The sequence below is a fragment of the Aquarana catesbeiana genome, linkage group LG02, assembly GCF_042186555.1.
Source record: "Aquarana catesbeiana isolate 2022-GZ linkage group LG02, ASM4218655v1, whole genome shotgun sequence".
Classification (NCBI taxonomy): Eukaryota; Metazoa; Chordata; class Amphibia; order Anura; family Ranidae; genus Aquarana; species Aquarana catesbeiana.
In genome coordinates, this window is record NC_133325.1 from 8,222,072 (window position 1) to 8,240,027 (window position 17,956).

At 45.3% G+C, this 17,956-nt stretch overlaps 1 long non-coding RNA gene and 1 pseudogene across 1 annotated transcript in view; one reads left to right on the forward strand and one right to left on the reverse strand.

The window, feature by feature from the left end:
- LOC141126578 (uncharacterized) overlaps positions 1-17,956 on the forward strand; it is a 1,610,887-nt pseudogene that overhangs the window by 1,443,522 nt on the left and 149,409 nt on the right.
- The window catches only part of LOC141126612 (uncharacterized), an 83,596-nt gene that overhangs the window by 59,211 nt on the left and 6,429 nt on the right, over positions 1-17,956 (reverse strand). The gene's annotated exons all lie outside the window — the stretch shown is intronic.

Here is a 17,956-nt window from a genome sequence, read left to right on the forward strand (position 1 = left end):
ATTGTTCCTCAGTGAAGTCTTATCTTTCCACACATCAGAGATCTCACACGGGGGAGAAGCCATATTCCTGTCCTGAGTGAGGGAATTGTTCTTCACTGAAGTCCTGTCTTCCTGTACATCAGGGATCCCACACAACCCTCGAGGTGTATTAGTGACTTGAGTGCGGGAAATGTCTTCTATATGAATGTTGCTGGACATCACAGCTCTCATGTGGGGAAGAAGCACACCCTGATATACACCTCAGATATACTCCATGGCTGATCTCCATCATATAAGAAGCAGGGGGATATATTTGTGGTGAGTGTGTGAAGGGGGTGTGAGTCCCTGGATGTCCTTTATTATTGGCCCGTACACAGGGAGGACTTGTCTCACAAATATCCCACTTATATTGTGTTTTATCACTCCATGTCAATGTGCTATGTCTATCTAAACAAGGATGGACAATGTCACTTGTCATTTGTAACACTTTGTATTTTGTAACTGATTGTTCAATAAGAAAACTTCCAATAAAAACGATTAAAATATAAAAATGGAGTCATTGCCTTTCATTGATATGTGATGTAAGCTTTGCAATCACTTAGTGTTCTCATTTTTTTAATTGTTGAATGAATATGACAAGAATTCACCCAGCTGTGAGGAATGTTGTCCATATTTTATTTCATACAGTGATTTCCTATGATCATTGGCTCCCTCTAGTGACCATAGTGCGGTATTGTTGTATTTTTACTGACGTGAAGCCTTTTACGAAAAATACTTCATTATGGCCACTAGAGGGAGCTGACCATCATAGGAAATCACTTTGTTAACCACTTCAGCTCTGGAAGGCCCCCCCCCCTTCATGACCAGGCCATTTTTTCTAATTTAGGGCTGTGCAAATAGCGTATATATATATATATATATATATATATATATATATATATATATATATATATATATATATATATATATATATATATATATATATATATATATATATATATATATATATATATATATATTTTATATATATATATATATATATATATATATATATATATATATATATATATATATTTATTTATATTTTATATGTAGGCTTGTATGAAAGTTTTATAGCATCAAATTATGGGATATATACTGGAATTTTTTTTTTTATTATTTTTTTATTATACTGGTAATGGTGGTGATCAGTGATAGTGTGGTGGACAATCTGACACTAACTGATGCTGGGTGGGAACTGACTAGCTGACACTGACATCACCAGTGACACTAATACAGAGATCAGTGATAATACTATACACTGTCACTGTACGAATGACACTGGCTGGGAAGGGGATGACATCTAGGGGCAATGAAAGGGATACCTATGTGCCTAACAATGTGTAATGTGTGTACTGTGTGCTGATTTTACTAGGAGACCCCTAAATATCAGGAGATGTTTTTTTTTTAACCACTTCAATCCCGGACACTTATACACCTTCCTGCCCAGACCAATTTTCAGCTTTCAGCGCTCTCACATTTTCAATGACAATTGCGCGGTCGTGCGACGCTGTACCCAAATATTTTTTCCCCCACAAATGGAGATTTCTTTTTATGGTATTTGATCACCTCTGCGGATTTTATTTTTTGCGCTACAAATAAAAAAAGAGCGATAATTTTGAACTGAAAAAAAAGTTTTTCTTTTTTTCTGTTACGAAAGTTTTTAAATAAGTACGTTCTCTCTTTCACTGATGGGCACTGATGAGATGGCAATTATATGCGGCACTGATAGGCAGCACTGATGGGCACTCATAGGTGGCACTGGAGGGCAGCACTGATATACAGCACTGATGGGCACTCATAGGTGGCACTGGAGGGCAGCACTGATATACAGCACTGATGGGCACTGATAGGTGGCACTGGAGGGCACGTATCAGCGGCACTGATATACAGCACTGATATACAGCACTGATATACAGCACTGGAGGGCATGTAGAGGCGGCACTGATAGGTGGCACTGAAGGGCACGTATCAGCGGCACTGATATACAGCACTGATATACAGCACTGATAGGTGGCACTGGAGGGCACGTAGAGGCGGCACTGATGGGTGGCATGCATAAGCAGCACTGATCAGAGGCGCTGGCAGGCATCACTGATGGGCACAGAGTGCCATCCCTAATGAGCAATGATTTCCACCCCTGCAGGGCTCTAGTAGGCTTACTTGGTGGCCATGGGTGGGCATCCCTGGTGGTCCTGGGTGGGCATCTTCGGGGGGCTGCACTGATAATCAATCAGCGCAGACCCCCCTGTTAGGAGAGCAGCCGATTGCCTCTCCTCTACTCACACCTGTCAGTGTGATACACGGCTTTTCCTGTTTACACTGTGATTAGATGTAATTGGACACGGCTGATCACGTGGTAAAGAGTCTCCATCAGAGGCTCTTTACCTCGATCGGAGATGCGGTGTGTCAGAATTCGGTGTGTCGCGGCTTATCCTGCTGGATGTCACATGACGCTCAGTCAGGATAATGAAACCACTTCCTGGCTGTCATTTTGCTATATGGTGGGTGGGAGACGGGAAGTATGGAGCAGCTCAATGAATATAGGAAGGAACTAGGAACTGAGAGTCAGCTTAATCACTTCAGAGCATGCTTTTATATTCAATCTGATCGGGGGTAGATATAATAATATCAGAGTTTTGGGGGCGCATGCCTGGCACACATCTGGAAGGTCGCTTCTGAGCGTAGCTCTAACACAGGGGGGACATCAGCGCTATCCCTGGGGCAATAAAACTTTGTCAACTGACTCAAAAACTACCTGCACCCCCGGGGGAAAGATTGGTGCATGCCGTCCTCCAAGTCCCGTTGCGGGAAACCAGCTCAAAGGCCCCTTACAAACTATCTCCTCAGGGTCCGTGAGATGGCAGGGAAGCCCCAAGATGGGGCCGAGCCACAACACGCTTCAGCCCCTGCACACAGCCCGGCAGCCTCTCCAGTACATTCATCTGGAGAGGGTGAGTACACATTACATCTCACCCAGGCTGATTTAGATGACAGCCTAACAGCCATGTACAATAAGATTGCGGAGAATTTTCAGACTGAACTCCACAAACACTCTGCAGCAGGAGATAGCTGTTCTAGGTGGCAGAACTGATCTCCTTGAAACGAAGCACAATGAGCTGCGGCTTGCATACACTGACCTACGCAGAGATCATGAAGCCCTCACCGAATCTGTCTCCCAGCTCCAGGTCCACTTGGAGGACCTGGACAATAGAAACAGACGGAACAATTTGAGAATAAGAGGGGTCCCTGAGGTGGTCACTGATTTAACCCCAGCCGTTTACAAGTTGTTCCAGTCCTTGCTGCCCGCTTCCCCGGTGGCTGCTTTTGCATGCGATAGGCTACACAGAGACCTTCGCCCCAAACCGCCCAAAGATAAACCACCCAGGGATATTATTCTATGCCTCAAGGACTTTCTTGTAAAGGAGGAGATCCTCAGAGCATCCCGCAATACCCCTATTATCTATTTAGATGGTGTAAGAATTCAAATTTACCCGGACATATCCCCCGCCACCTTGGATAAACGCTGCAAGCTTAAAGAGATCACCACACCACTCCAAGAAGCAAGGATCTGCTGTAGATGGGGGTTCCCCTTCAAACTGCAAGTTATTCATAGTGGATCCACTTATACAGTGATCACAATACAGGAGGGGAAGGAGCTCCTGGTCAAGCTAGGCCATATGGCTAAGGAGGATCTCCCTAGGATGCCTTCCACCCCCTGCCCTTCAGCCACCTGGGCAACCCCTTCACCGCAGAGGGATCGCAGAAGACAGAGGCAGGAACTCAGGGGCCATATGATTTAATCAACCACAACTTTCCCCTCTCTTCAGATTCCTTGTCCGAAATTTAACACAGGACCTGGGACTCCAACAGATGGTCAAGGATTTCCATGGACATTCACTGGGACAACAAAAACTACCTGGCTCCCCTCTTTATTTGAGCCTCTCCCCCGCCCACTTTTCGATTACACCTCGATGCACCATACAACTATCTGACTGTTCCCCGCTGTGCTTTCGTACAGTAGCACCGGCTTGGTTGTCCCCCCGCTCTTGCTATGCACCACAGGTAAAGGGAACGAGGAGGAAAAGTGAGAAAGAAGGGGAAGGGAGACAGACTTTTTTTTTGTTTTGTTTTTTTGTTTTTCTCTCTCTCTCCCCGGACACATCTTTTGTGATTTTTGTTTTTGTCTTCTCCTATCTCCCAACAGGTCGCCAAGAGCGTTGGACACTACTGTCCTATTGTTCAGGAAGTTTTTACCCCTGACAAAGTGCTGATTATCCTACAGTCGGGATGGTCTTTCCCCTCCCGACCCCAATGGGTTACACATATATTACTTTATTTTACGGTTCATTTTTTTTGGTTACGGGACTTTTCTTTAAATGCACTATATATGCTAATTTTGATACTATTACCCTTACGGTCATTCCTTTTTACAGCTACATGATGGGTTGTGTACTCTTACATGTCAATCTGGTTGTCCCCAACCCCTTATGGTGGTGGACATTGGAGGCCTACTCCTTGGGACCCCCCCGGATCTTGTATGCCTATATGACCACCCAAATTCAAAATGGGTATTACATTAATTTCCCATAATGTTAGGGGGCTTAATACCTCCCAGAAGCGCAAAAAAGCTTTTCAAACATACAAACGCCTACGGGCGGACATTATACTTTTACAGGAGTCTCACTTCTCCAAAAATAATCACCCCACTTTCTTTGATAGATCTTATGGCGTGGGGTATTATACAACATTTGGGTCCAGGTCCCGAGGAGTGGCAATATTTGTTAAAAATGGTTTATTATTAGATGTCCAGAACGCTTACAAAGATCCAGCTAGCAGGTTTATTATCTTGCAGGGCTTTCTGCAGGGTAAGAAGGTCACGATTGCCAACGTGTACGCACCTAATGACTCCCAGGCTACCTTTTTTAAGGCCTTTTCCCAGATTTTAGACAAATACAGCTCCCCACACTTAATACTGGGATGAGACTTTAACCTGGTGGCACATTCATCCCTCGATAGAATCAGGGTTGGTAATGCCTCCAATGCCTTCCCCAAAACCATGAAAACTCTTGGAGGGCACACAACGTAGGGGCCCGAGAGTACACGTATTATTCCCACCTCCATGACAGCTATTCCAGATCGGATTACCTGTTTGGCTCCCCTATACTCCTTGCAAACTCTACCACTGCTGCTATACATTCTTGCCCTTGGTCGGACCACCAGATGGTCTCCCTGGACATATCCCACATAGGCCTTAAACCCTCCGTTGCTGGCTGGAGACTGAATGAATCTCTCCTCTCAGATCCAATCCTGGTGTCCCAGATTTCTAAATGTATGGAAGAATACTTTACCACTAATGATACCAACAATATCTCTCCTACTATACTATGGGCGGCCCATAAGGTGGTGATAAGGGGACATTTGATCCAATTAGCCACAGAAAGAAAAAACAGAGATACATATTACCAGTCTCACCACGGAACTGGACAGGTTATACCATCTACACACACAGAATCACTCCCCAGATCTACTACAGCAAATTAACAATCACAGACTAGATCTCGACAAAATCCTCTCCGAACAGACAGAGAAAGCCTTGAGATGGTCTAGAGCCAAATTCCTTTTACACAGCAACTCGGCCTCAGCCATGTTTGCGAGAAAGCTCAATCAATCCCTCCAACCCCCTCACACATACAAATTGAGAAACCCTAACGGTAACCTAGTTTCTCACCCATTTGAGACACTTCAAATGTTCTATAAATTTTATACAGAACTACTCTCCCCTCCTTCCTCGCCCCCTGACCCGGCCCTCAAAACATGGATAGATGATCTACCTCTCCCCGCCCTTTCTCAAGAACAACTCCAGGAGTTGAATGCACCCTACTCGGACCTTGAAATAATTAAGGTTATCAAATCTTTAAAACCCTCCAAAACCCCAGGTCCTGATGGATACTCAGCCCCATATTTCAAAAAATTCCAGGGCACATAACTCCCATACCTAAGATCCCTCTTTAACCATGTCCTCGAAGGCAATGTATTCCCAGATGACATGCTTTTAGCGAATATGTCCCTGATCCCAAAACCCAACAAAGACCACTCCCTTTCCCAAAACTACAGACCAATTTCGGTCATTAACACCGACTTGAAAATTTTTGGTCGCATATTAGCCGACAGACTCTCGAATATCATCACTTCCTTAATCGCCCCTGACCAAACTGGCTTTATCCCGACCAGACAAATCACTGACAATATTAGACTTGCATCCAACATCATCCAAGACGCTGACCTATATTCTCGCAGAGTACTACTCTTAAGCCTTGACATTCACAAGGCATTCAACAGCGTTCTATGGCCATACCTTGAACAGACCCTGGAAAAATGTGGCTTTTCAGGGGCCTTCACCCACGGTTTCCGGGCTCTTTACCATCATACGCGCACTCAGATTAGACTCTCGGGTTGCAATTCCAAATGCTTCACATTAGGCAGGGGAACAAGACAAGGGTGCTCCTTGTCGCCACTTTTATTTGCCCTTGCCATCGAACCGCTAGCCCGTTCAATCTGCTTAGACCCCAACATCAAGGGTTATACGAAAGGTGATCAAGAATTCAAACTTAGTTTATACGCAGATGATGTCCTCTTGTTCTTGCCGGACCCTATAGTTTCAATTCACAACCTTATCTCCACCTTATGTGTTTTTCAGGATATATCAGGCCTAGGGGTTAACCTCTCCAAATGTTCTGCCCTTTCGGTAAACTTCCCCCAAAATATTACTTCCTTGATCCTTTCTAATTTCGACATTCCTGCAGATGGACAGACGCTATCATACTTAGGAATCAAGTTGGCCCCTACACTTCATAAATTATACCTCGCTAACTACATTTCGGATCCAAATTCATAACGAATGTAGTAATAACTCCCTTAGGAGCTGCTGATTTAATTCGGGCTGTTGCCGTCACCCCTTACCTGTATTTTCACCACATCAGTAACCTAGAGTCCATGTTGAGCTTTGTATCCACAACGTATGAACCAGTCACTTTAGTATTTTTCCAATGCTTTAATGAAGAACTTGGAAGGAAGTAGCAGTAAAGAGGTAGAAGGAGAGTTGCAGGAAAGTTCAAATACCTTTTTCAGATCACTGAGGAAGGGACAAATATACCTCTAGTCCCTTTGCCCACCCGGATAGGTCTATCTCACTGACCTAACAGCCGGAATGGAGCACGAACAAGAAGTCTCTGCCACAGACTTTAAATGAACAAATTTGTTGTATGATCCTCTGCCACAGGACGTAGTAGTTTTAGATGAACAGCAACACAGTACCAGAACCTTTAAGCCGACCCGGCAGTACTTGTGTGGTAGATTAGATTAAGATGCGTCCTCCAATCGAGTCACCGGGCCCCTCTTGAGACCAGCCTTCCACGTGGTCCCTTCCAAGACGGGTCCTCCCCTGGGTCTTCTCAATTGCTTGGCTTCTTCCTGCAGGACAGACAGCACAGGACCACCTTTAAAGCGAGCATCCCCAGAACGACCTCTAGGCCTACTCGTAGTAACGCAGCCCTTCAGGCCAGGAGGGCCAGCAGGCGAAAAAGAACCCACAAAAATGGCGTCTGCACCTTAACTACCCTGTCCCAGAATGCATAGCAATGGACAACCTCTGCCGAGCTACCTTTGAGAAAGAAGAGCACTCAATATACTTCAGCTTGTTGCTTTTAAACACCGGCCTGTAGTGACAACGACGCCTACAGGCGACGGGTGGAACCGCATGCAACACAGCCAATGCTGGAACAGAGGTTAATTTAGCCATAGATTAAATCTGACTTATATACAGAACAGACGACCCACTAAATTTACAGATAAGCGCTTGACCAAAAATTTGTCAGCGCTACACGAACATTTGTAATTGTTACGAAAAGTTAACGAACCTAAAATTTAAAACCCCAGGAAGTCAGCACAGCACAGGGATGGTGGGAACCCCTCATAATGGACACAGCGGGTGTACAGACCCGGGGACTCAGCACAGGGATGGTGAGAACCCCTCATAATGGGCACAGCGGGTGTACAGACCCAGGAACTCAGCACAGGGATGGCGAGAACCCCTCATAATGGGCACAGCGGGAGTACAGACCCGGGAACTCAGCACAGGGATGGTGGGAACCCCTCATAATGGGCACAGCGGGTGTACAGACCCGAAAACTCAGCACAGGGATGGTGGGAACCCCTTATAATGGGCACAGGGGGTGTACAGACCCGGGAACTCAGCACAGGGATGGTGGGAACCCCTCATAATGGGCACAGCGGGAGTACAGACCCGGGAACTCAGCACAGGGATGGTGGGAACCCCTCATAATGGGCACAGCGGGTGTACAGACCCGGGAACCCCTCATAATGGGCACAGCGGGTGTACAGACCCGGGAACTCAGCACAGGGATGGTGGGAACCCCTCATAATGGGCACAGCGGGTGTACAGACCCGGGAACTCAGCACAGGGATGGCGAGAACCCCTCATAATGGGCACAGCGGGTGTACAGACCCGGGAACTCAGCACAGGGATGGCGAGAACCCCTCATAATGGGCACAGCGGGTGTACAGACCCGGGAACTCAGCACAGGGATGGCGAGAACCCCTCATAATGGGCACAGCGGGTGTACAGACCCGGGAACTCAGCACAGGGATGGCGGGAACCCCTCATAATGGGCACAGCGGGTGTACAGACCCGGGAACTCAGCACAGGGATGGTGGGAACCTCTCATAATGGGCACAGCGGGTGTACAGACCCGGGAACTCAGCACAAGGATGGCGAGAACCCCTCATAATGATAAATTCATATGTTGTACGGACACGAATTACGAAATACAATTTTTTTAAATACGGAACAAAACAAAACAACGGCTCCCATGTCTACCCCCCCACATCCCTGTACCCCAATACCATAGTCTGTAACCACAGATAGAGGACATTTCTCCTCCCACTGACCACTATGGCTGAACATTGTTTTCCTCCTGCTGACCACAGACCCAAATCATTTGTCCCCCCTGACTAGCAGTATAAGGGGCACTATGACTATAATATTGTGCTGACCTCTCTACTCTATATATTGTGTTGTACATTACAATAGTGCTGACCGTTCTACTCTATATATTGTGTTGTACATTACAATAGTGCTGACCTCTCTACTCTATATATTGTGTTGTACATTACAATAGTGCTGACCGCTCTACTCTATATATTGTGTTGTACATTACAATAGTGCTGACCTCTCTACTCTATATATTGTGTTGTACATTACAATAGTGCTGACCGTTCTACTCTATATATTGTGTTGTACATTACAATAGTGCTGACCTCTCTACTCTATATATTGTGTTGTACATTACAATAGTGCTGACCGCTCTACTCTATATATTGTGTTGTACATTACAATAGTGCTGACCCCTCTACTCTATATATTGTGTTGTACATGACATAAACCAGCTACAGTAGTCTGGAATGACAGGGGTGACCCCGGAGGTGACACAATTCTGGTCATTTCTGGGGTCATTCATGGCAGAGGATATCGGGGGATGGGATGTTCTCCAAGCTCCTCCTACATAACAATCTATAGTGGTTTATCGATGTTCCACCAACTTTGACCTCCCAGTGGAAACACAGCAGGGAACATCAGGGGGCACCAGCAGGGGGGAGGGGCGGCACATTCTCTGTATTGTGATTGGCCGGTTCTCCAGCTGCCCCGATCACTTCTACATGACGGCCAATCACTGGCTGAGAATAATACAAAGCTCATTCCTCTATTAACCTCTTGAATACCAGAAGGATAAAGAATGTACATTGGTAGACAAGGGGTCAGTGAAGGAGGCGGAGCTCTGCTGACTTCCATCATCCAATCATGTCTAAGTAACATTCCATGTTTTTTATTTCTGTGCACGTGATTGGATATTCATTACAAAGTGACATTTCACCACATTCACTAATCTCTGGGGGGAAATTACTTTGAACAGCCTATTTCCCCTTAGTAAATCCCCCTCCACCAGAAGGACCAGATTTGTTATCTAAAGATCAGATTTTTCACCGAACTTCTCAGTCACTGGCTTTGATGGATTGGCTGCTGAAACCCAATTTCTGAGAGACAGAGGCATTGAAAATTTGGTTATCACAACCATGCTTAAAGCGGACCTCCACCCTCCCCCCTCCACTGACACATTTGGCACTTTTTTAAGAGAGGGGGGCGGGGTACCTGGTTTTGACGGGTACCCACTCACTTTCGGCTCAGATCACTGCAGTCTGAGCTGGAAGTTCATCCCCCTCTCTTCCCCCCGCAGTCTTCTGGGACACATTACAGGTCCCAGGAGACTACAGGACCATTCACAAGGCGCAGAGCAGCTCCCTCATGCGCAGTAGAAAACTGACTGTGAAGACGAAAGGCATCACTTCCTGTTACCTTACTTGAGATGCCGGTGCCTTCACCCAAAGACCATTGAAAATTGGTTCAGGTGAGGACATCACTGGATCCCTGGACAGGTAAGTGTCCTTATATTACCAGCTATAGCTGCTGACTCTTAATCTTCTTAGGAGTCTGGAGCTCTTCTATAAAAGCTCCTAAATCTATTTCCTCCCATGACAATCCTAGCTTAAACTCTTGATATGTTTTAAGTTGTAGCAAAAAATGTTGTTTTATTTTTCTCTTTTTTACATCCTGCTTTGCGAGGCTTCGCCTCGGATTTATTTGTACCTTATGTTTCCTTACACCTTAATTCTTTGTACTGCTTGCTACAAATGTTTTGTCTAAATTTTTATTAATAATAAAAATCTATTGAAAGAAATCTATTTCCTGCAAGATTTATCACCGCATGAAGAAGGTTTAATTTTGTTGGTTTTAGACTTTGGGAGTTTTCCCAAAAGCCTTTTCAGTTGACCGTATTTATTTTTCTCTTTGCTTATTCTGGGTAGAAAAATATTTAACCCTTAGCACTATCAGGGGTCACATGTCTGCCGTTTTTCAACATTCTCCAGCTACTAATTCACTCATTTGTACTTTCATTCGATGTACCTCACATGTTCCTCAGATATTCACTGATTCAGATCGATCCGAAACATTTAAAATGAAAAGATTTATGAATTGCTCTACAAGCAAAGTGATTTACATGTTGGAATGTCCATGTAAAAAATTCTATATAGGGAAAACAAAGCAACAATTGAAAATCCGTATCTGTGAACATCTGAGGGACATCAATGGACCTCCTAGAAAAGATGAGAAAGAGAAAGAGAATCTCTTAGCACAACATATTAGGAAAATTCATGCGGGGAAAAAAACAGATGGCCTGAAAGTGAAGGGGATCTTTTCCCTAAATGTATCCCCTAGGAGAGGAGACTTCAATAAGGTTTTACTATGTACATAGAAATACTGGATCTATAATCTCACTACTTTAATACCAAAAGGCCTGAAAACCGGTAAGTACAGTAAGCCCAAGAAACACCGGCGAGCAGTGGGAGGAGCGACCTCTTTGGCTGCTTCTAAAGGCGATCCAGTGGCTAATCAGCTGCTCTGATCACTTTTATGAGAAACAGAATTGCTGGCTTCAGCCATAAGCAGTGGAAACCACTTAAAAACCGCAACGTGTATATTCATATTGTGTTTGGCAAGTGGATTATGCATTTATTGAGACATTTATTGATGAGCGTTACAGCCACGTCAGGTGACAATGCATTCCTGCATGATGTCTGAATAAAGATGAAGTCAGCCGACAGGTCACACAATTTCCATATCATCACTTCCTTACCAATCAAAATGAAGATTTCACAACTCCAATCCTTCTGACATGGGAAGAGATTTGGGTCACACGTTCACCCAGACAGAAAGAGATCATATCCTATTCTTTGCTCACAAATCACCCCTTTCCAGCACTGTCCAGGGGTCCGGATATAAATGTTTGACCAGATGGTATACAGTCCTCACTTTCGCATAAAATTTTCCCCAGTTAAATTTTTACCTGTTAGAGGTGCAATCATGCCAGGGGAACTTTTTTGTTTGACAATCCCTTACCTATTACAAATTCAAAACACTAACAACATCTTACAAAGCCCTCCACAATTCTGCCCCCAGCTACATCACCAACCTTGTCCCAAAATACCAACCAAACCGTTCTCTTCATTCCTCACAAGACCCCCTACTCTCTAGCTCCCACATCACCTCCTCCTATGGTCACCTCCAGGACTTCTTCAGAGCCTCTCCCATCCTCTGGAACTCTCTACCTCAATCTGTCTGACTATCTTCTACTCTGTCTTTAAGGGTTTTCAGGGATCACCTATCTTTAACATCTTCAACTTCTTCACCTCCCACAAACTATAGGATATATATCTGAAGATCGATCAATCCTGATGTACTGACGGGCGATCTCATTTCTTGAGGCCCAAAAATGCCAGGACTGTAAAATATCTACCAAATGACCCCTTTTTGGAAAGTAGACATTCCAAGGTATTTAGTAAATATAATAAGGCAGGGATTGGCGGTGTGTGTGTGTGTGTGAGACACCTGGTCTGACTGATCCAATGGAAATGGGGGAAAAAGCAAAGAACCTAGTGCTGATAAGGGATGGTAGTACCCCTCTGGATTTTATAGGCAGACCAGGTAATGTAATAAAGTATTTTATTGTACATATAGAAGATGGCAAAAAGGAGATGTAAACATTTATATAAAACAATTTGTAGAAAAATGTACTTTGATAAACATATATATGAAACTCAGCTGTCCTATAGACAGTGTTGGGCTAGCAAGAGCACATACTGGAAATGACGCCTGACATGTTTTGGACCTTGTAGTCCTTCTTTGGAGGCTTATGTCATTTTTTATAAAGACTCATAGGTAGTCTAAGATCTAAATACGATGATACATTAGTATAGCAAAAAGTAAATATAATAATTAGATCTATGATAATTTCAACAAGACAGGAGAATGCTTTATAGTCCAAAGGACATGCACCTCTGATCATGCTTAATATCAGTGTAACAGCTCAAGAGTAGGGATGAGCCAAACACCCCCCTGTTCGGTTCGCACCAGAACCTGCGAACGGACCGAAAATTTGCGCAAACTTTAGAACCCCATTAAAGTCTATGGGACTAGAACGTTCAAAATCAATAGTGATAATTTTAAAGGCTAATATGCAAGTTATTGTCCTAAAAAGGGTTTGGGGACCCGGGTCCTGCCCCAGGGGACATTTATCAATGCAAAAAAAGTTTTAAAAACTGATGTTTTTTCAGGAGCAGTGAATTTAATGATGCTTAAAGTGAAAAAATAAATGTCACGGAACGTCCCACAGTCCGCTTGAGTGTTTCCGTCAGTATACCACTTCCTCCCAGTCTGGATACAGATATTGGATATTCCAAATGCTCCCAAGCACAAAACAAGGCAACACTTGCTTAGATGCTAACATTTTATTTGAGATCTCACACAAATATATACAGCAGGATGACTAAAACCTAACCTAATTAACAAGAGCTAATTATCTAATCCTTTATCTAGCCTAGGTGACTAAGAGACATGACCTTTTAGAACAGACTTGTGCTCACCGAGCTTCACACAGTAGTATTCTCACAATAGCAGGAGCTAATTACAATTAACAATACAAACAGTGATCTCCCCCCCTCCTCAGCCTAGTCAACAGCAAACTATAGTAGGAGTAGACTGTTCATCTCCTAGCCAGTCCTGGAGGCCAATGTGATCAGCTCACACAATTAACATGTTGCGTTCAGAATCAACCAAACCAATAATAGTCTCTACATACATCCTGGGAGATATTGGGGATAAATATTACTGTCCCATTTTAAGCAATCCAAGACATACCCTCCAAGTCACCATTTCCCATATGGCATACACAGGGTCCCCAGAGTCTGTGTGTCCTGGGGGATCAGGACCCGAATCCAAAGTAATACCACCTCAAGGGTCCCCAGGCATTCAACTCACAAAGAGCACCATTCCCCCAAATGCCAGGGCCCATAATCGGTGGGCAAGAGGCTTGCCTTCAGTCCCCTCCAATAGCCTCCGTCCTGGGTGAGTCTGTCACATTTCTCCCCCATCAAAGGTTGACTAACAAGGTCCCAGACCTCCACCTGGTCTGGACATGTGTTAGTCAGGCATAGTGAACTCACATAGTCTTCCCGCGTGATTTCCTTTCTTGGCTGCAAGGAATAGTTGACCTCAGTAGGTGTGGGGCAGTCATTTACTCTCTGTCTGGCTGCCAACACTTCAGCTGGGTGGTATTTAACATTCCTGGGCTCGGTCTGCTGCTGGGCAGAGGGGCCGATCACCCCAGTTTCCTGAAACTGTAGAGAAACACTAGGTGCTAGGCAGAGGCCAGCGGTGCTCTGCTCTGTTGCCAGCGATTGGGAGTAGCAGCTCCACTACATCAGCTTGTCATCGGAGAGAGGGGCCAACTGCCCCAGCTCCCTGGATCTTCACAGTTGTTGCCGGTGCTGGGCAGAGGTTGCTAGCACTCTGCCCTATTGCCAGCACTTCTGCTGGGGACTTCACACCCTCCCCTCCGGCTAACCATTGGGGCAGGAGGCTGGCTTCCTCCACTCCCAAACTGTGTAGCTGCCATTGGGAAGGGAACCGGCTGCTTACTTTTCCATTCCCTCATCTGGCTGCTGGAATGACATGTCTGTGGTACTATCCCCCAGGTGCACAGATCTTTGCTGGGGAGGAAAGACCACTTCCTCTACCCTGGCCAAATGTTGGAGAGGGACGAAGAACACTTCTCCCTTCTCCCCCTGTACAGTATTTCCTGCTGGGAAGTGATTGCCACCTTCTCACCCTGAGCCTCCGAAACTGCCACAGGTGTGGGGCAGAGGTCTTGGACCCTCTGTCTGGTGACCAGCACTTCAGCTGGGGAAGTTCCTTGTAACTCCACAGATACAGCTGTTGGTGCTGGGCAGAGCACAGTGAAGTTTGGCCCTAATACCAGCTCTTCTGCTGGAGGCTCATCAGGTTGTTCTTCCTCAGCAGAAAACTCTATTAAATCCCCTATCTCTATAACTGGTGTCTGGGGATAGAGATTCACCATTAGGGATGAGCTTCGAGTTCGAGTCGAACTCATGTTTGACTCAAACATCGACTGTTCGCCAGTTCGCTGAACAGCGAACAATTTGGGGTGTTCACGGCAAATTCGAAAGCCGCGGAACACCCTTTAAAAGTCTATGGGAGAAATTAAAAGTGCTCATTTTAAAGGCTTATTTGCATGGTATTGTCCTAAAAAGTGTTTGGGGACCGGGTCCTGCCCCAGGGGACATCTATCAATTCAAAAAGTTTTAAAAAAGGCCATTTTTTCGGGAGCAGTGATTTTAATAATGCTTAAAGTCAAACAATAAAAGTGTAATATTCCTTTAAATTTCATACCTGGGGGGTGTTTATAGTATGCCTGTAAAGGGGCGCATGTTTCCCGTGTTTAGAACAATCTGACAGCAAAATGACATTTCAAAGGAAAAAAAGTCATTTAAAACTACTCGCGGCTATTAATGAATTGCCGGTCCAGAGTCTCCCGACAATACACATAAAAGTTAATTGATAAAAACGGCATGGGAATTCCCCACAGGGGAACCCCGAACCAAAATTTAAAAAAAATGACGTGGGGGGTCCCCCTAAATTCAATACCAGGCCCTTCAGGTCTGCTGTGGATTTTAAGGGGAACCCCGCACCAAAAAAAAAAATTGGCGTGGGGTTCCCCCACAAATCCATATCAGACCCTTATCCGAGCACGCAACCTGGCAGGCCGCAGGAAAAGAGGGGGGATGAGAGAGCGCCCCCCCTCCTGAACCGTACCAGGCCACATGCCCTCAACATTGGGAGGGTGCTTTGGGGTAGCCTCCCAAAGCACCTTGTCCCCATGTTGATGAGGACAAGGGCCTCATCCCCACAACCCTGGCCGGTGGTTGTGGGGGTCTGCGGGCGGGGGGCTTATCGGAATCTGGAAGCCCCCTTTGACAAGGGGACCCCCAGATCCTGGCCCTCCCCCCTGTGTGAAATGATAAGGGGGTACAAAAGTACCCCTACCATTTCACAAAAAAACTGTGAAAAATGTTAAAAATGACAAGAGACAGTTTTTGACAATTCCTTTATTTCTTCTATCTTCTTTCTTCTAACTTCTTTCTTCCTTCTTGCTTCGGTTTCTTCCTCCATCTGCTTCCTCTTCTGGTTCTTCTGGTTGTTATGGTTCTTCTGGTGTTCTCGTCCAGCATCTTCCTCCGCGGCGCCTCCTTGTCTTCATCTTCTTTTCTTCATCTTCTTCTCGGGCCGCTACGCATCCACGATTGGATGGAAGGCTCCCGCTGTGTGACGCTTCTCCTCTTCTGATGGTTCTTATATAATGGAGGGTGGGGCCACCCGGTGACCCCGCCCCCCTCTGACGCACGGGGACTTCCCTGTGGCATTCCCTGTGACGTCAGAGGGGGTCAGCTGTTACGTTACGGGTAACCCCGCCCCCCTCTGACATCACAGGGAATGCCACAGGGAAGTCCCCGTGCATCAGACGGGGCGGGGACACCGGGTGGTCCCACCCTCCGTTATAAGTTTTAAATGAGTTTTTTTTTCCTTTGAAATGTCATTTTGCTGTCAGACTGTTCTAAGCATGGGAAACATGCGCCCCTTTACAGGCATACTATAGACACCCCCCAGGTACGAAATTTAAAGGAATATTACACTTTTATTGTTTGATTTTAAGCATTATTAAAATCACTGCTCCCGAAAAAACGGCCATTTTTAAAACTTTTTTTTTGCATTGATCCCTGTCCCCTGTATGAACATCAAAGGCACAGCAATAATGGGACAGTTGTCCCAGGCATAAAGATACCAAATGCAAGTGAAAGGATAGAGATGGTGCTGAAATAAACTGCAAAAAAAGCAGAGAAAGGGTTTTTTGATTGTATGTATAGGTGCTACTCACTATAGTATTCAGTAAGAGGCATGGTGGGTATTACAAAGTTGTAATTTTTTTTGTTATAATATTTTGGATCTTTTTCATCCTGTCCCCAGTACAGTAGAGTACAGCATCCTCGTATAACTGGTGTGGAGGTGAGCAGGGACACCGACTGGTGACAATTAGGGATGGGCCGAACACCCCCCTGTTCGGTTCACACCAGAACATGCGAACAGGCAAAAAATTTGTTCGAACACGCGAACACCGTTAAAGTCTATGGGACACGAACATGAATAATCAAAAGTGCTAATTTTAAAGGCTTATATGCAAGTTATTGTCATAAAAAGTGTTTGGGGACCCGGGTCCTGCCCCAGGGGACATGGATCAATGCAAAAACAGTTTTAAAAACGCCCTTTTTTTCGGGAGCAGTGATTTTAATAATGCTTAAAGTCAAACAATAAAAGTGTAATATCCCTTTAAATTTCGTACCTGGGGGTGTCTATAGTATGCCTGTAAAGGGGCGCATGTTTCCTGTGTTTAGAACAGTCTGACAGCAAAATGACATTTCAAAGGAAAAAAAGTCATTTAAAACTACTCGCGGCTATTAATGAATTGTCGGTCCGACAATACACATGAAATTACATTTATAAAAACGGGCATGGGATTCCCGCACAGGGGAACCCCAAACCAAAATTAAAAAAAAAATGCGTGGGAGTCCCCCCAAATTCCATATCAGGCCCTTCTTCTCACGCTCCGCCCAAAAAAGAAAAAAAAAAAGCCGCACATCGCCTACGATCTGCCTCCATGGGAGGCACCTGCCGTAATGACCGGCTGCTCTCAGATGACAGCTCTTTTATAACTAAGGGCGGGGCCACACGACATTGCTGGGTGACCCCGCCCCCATCTGATGCACAGGGACATCCCTAGGACTTCCCCGTAGCATCAGAGGGGGGTGGGGCCACCCGGTTACATAACTGAGTGATCCCGCCCCCTCTGATGCTACAGAAAGGCCAAAGGGATGTCCCCGTGTGTTAGAGGAG